Raw genomic sequence first — 2,847 nt, 5'->3', positions numbered from 1 at the left:
ATCCCTAAAATGACACTGGAATGTAAATTATCACCATTTCCATTTTATAGATAAGGAAAGTGAACTCAGAGATGTAAAATAATCTGCTAGTGAGTAGAAAGCCAGACTAGAACTCCAGATTCTGTGCAATTTCCACTATCCCATAATGTGTTCCGTGTTCTCTGTCAGCAGAATGGAGGTCCCATCATGGAAATCTCACATTTCACTATGTGGAATTTTTTTTTGTTACACCTTGCTTAACATGGCAAAGTGGAAGACAAATAACTTTCTATATAAAGAATTAACCAGACTTGTGCTTGCTTCGGCAGCACATATACTAAAATTGGAACGATACAGAAAAGATTTGCACAAGGATGACACACAAATTCATGAAGCATTCCATATTTTTAGGTCCTACTGTATAGCACAGGGAACTCTACCCGATACTCTGTAATGACCTATATGGAAAAAGAATCTAAAAAAGAGTTGATACAGTAAGTCCCCTACGCATGAACACTCAAGTTGCAAACTTTCAAAGATGCAAACGTGTGTTCACACATACAGTCACGTAAGTTAGTTCACGTGTCTGGTGTACATTGTCACGTGCATGCATCCTCTACAAGTGGTTGTGCTTTTGTGTACTTTACTGTACAGTACTGTATAGAGTATAGTAGTACAGTACCTTTATTTCAAGCCCAGCATGTCCGGAAGCAAGTGTAAAAGCAGCGGTGATATAGCTGGTTCTGCTAGGAAGTGCCAAGTGATAATGATGGAAACAAAAGTGAAAATAATTGAGAGAGTGGAGTGACAAGAGGAAGAAGAAGTAACCGAAGGACCGAAGAGATTCACGATGCAGGAAATGGCAAGGGGATTTTCTTTATTTGAAGAGGCACTGTTAGTTTTTGAGGCACAGGACCCAAACGTAGAACAGTACACAAAGGTTGCAGCAGCCCTTCAGAATGCAAACCAGTGCTACCATGTCATCTATGACGAGAAAAAAAAGCTACTACCCAGACATCACTGGATCATTTTTTTCAAGAGAGTGGATAGAATTGAATCCAGCAAGGAACCAGAACCTGTGCCATCAACATTAGGCGTGAGTGAAATTGCAGGTTGCTCTCCGTCTCCTACTGCTGTCGATCCTTCAGCTCTACCATCTCCCACCTCCTCTCCCTCCTCCAGTCAGTACCTCTTCTTGCCTGTTCACTCGATGCCAGTCCCTGTATGCCAGCAGTTGTACTGTACTACTGTACTTTTCAAGGTATTGTACTATAAGATTAAAAATGTTTTCTTTTTGTGTTTGTTTTTTTATGTATTGTTCATGTGAAAAGTATTATAAACCTATTACACTACAGTACTATATAGACGATTGTGTTAGTTAGGTACCTAGGGCAACTTTGGTGGACTTATGAACATTGGACTTATGAACGCGCTCTTGGATCGGAACTTGTTCGTATGTAGGGGACTTACTGTATATGCATATGTATAACTGATTCACTTTGCTGTACATCTGAAACTAACACAATACTGTAAATCAACTATACTCCAATAAAAATTAAACAAACAAAAAAACTACTACAAATTGTTATCAAAAAAAAAAAGAATTAACCAGACCTACAATATTGCTCTCTGATAAAATTCAGTCAGACTGTGACATCTTTGCTCAAAGAAGAATAGCTTCATTCCTCCTGGAAGACATTAATGTGTCCTACAGGTCCAGCTCTGGTTATAGAACCTTTGCTGAATGAAGATACGAGTTATTTTAAGTCTACTTGAAATTAGAATTCTTTCAGTCTTGAGATCTTGATTCTATCACCATGTCCTAGTGTGCTTGCAGGTGAGCATGGCTCTTCTTGATATGCTTCCTCAGCCACACCCCCCAAAAAAACAGAACTATTCAATGAACACTTATAAAGTTCCTGTTTTGATCTTGAGTATGATGTTATTTATTAAGCAGTATATAACAAAATGCCTCCTTTTTGTAAATATGCAAAAAAAATAGTAGGTATGTTAGGGGCTGTGTTCTCAAAGGTATTACAGTGTTTGGAGAGAGATGAGACATTTATGAACAAAACAATATATAACAAATGCTGAAAATATATATATATATAAATATATCTGAATATTTAAATATAAAACAATATATAACAAATATATAATAAATAAGCAGAAGACAAAACGTGTTATACTGAAAGTAAGTGCCGTGGGTACTAGGGGGAGGTGAAACAATTAAGCTAGCAGTGTTGGGACTTCAAGGATTGACAGGTTTCCTTCAGTGGGAAGAAAGGAGAAAGCCAGACTAGATGGATCAGAGAGTGGATGGTGGGGAAGTAGAGAAAGGTAACATGAGAAATGTAAGCTGGGGCTTCCCTGGTGGCGCAGTGGTTGAGAATCTGCCTGCTAATGCAGGGGACACGGGTTCAAGCCCTGGTCTGGGAAGATCCCACATGCCGCGGAGCAACTAGGCCCGTGAGCCACAACTACTGAGCCTGCGCATCTGGAGCCTGTGCTCCGCAACAAGAGAGGCAGTGATAGTGAGAGGCCCGCGCACCGCGATGAGGAGCGGCCCCCGCTTGCCGCAACTAGAGAAAGCTCTCGCACAGAAACGAAGACCCAACATAGCCAAAAATAAATAAATAAATTAATTAATTTAAAAAAAAAAAAAAAAAAGAAAGAAATGTAAGCTGGTCCCAGGCTGTGACTCTTAGCACCATACCGAGGCGTTTTGACTGGATCCTGAAGCCTCTGGAAGACTCTGGAAAGATTAAGTTTTAGAATTTCACTTAGAAATTGTTCAACTTAGGTGACAATTAGAGGTCAATCTAAATACTACAGAGAAAGTATTGAATATTGGGTGGAAAGGTGGGC

At 39.5% G+C, this 2,847-nt stretch overlaps 1 pseudogene; it reads left to right on the top strand.

The window, feature by feature from the left end:
• The first annotated feature begins 292 nt into the window (after nucleotides 1-292).
• Nucleotides 293-388, top strand: LOC133086102 (U6 spliceosomal RNA; annotated as a pseudogene).
• The last annotated feature ends 2,459 nt before the right edge of the window (nucleotides 389-2,847 follow it).

The sequence above is a fragment of the Eubalaena glacialis genome, chromosome 2 (genome assembly GCF_028564815.1).
Source record: "Eubalaena glacialis isolate mEubGla1 chromosome 2, mEubGla1.1.hap2.+ XY, whole genome shotgun sequence".
NCBI lineage: Eukaryota > Metazoa > Chordata > Mammalia > Artiodactyla > Balaenidae > Eubalaena > Eubalaena glacialis.
This window is presented reverse-complemented; position numbering and strand designations above follow the sequence as displayed.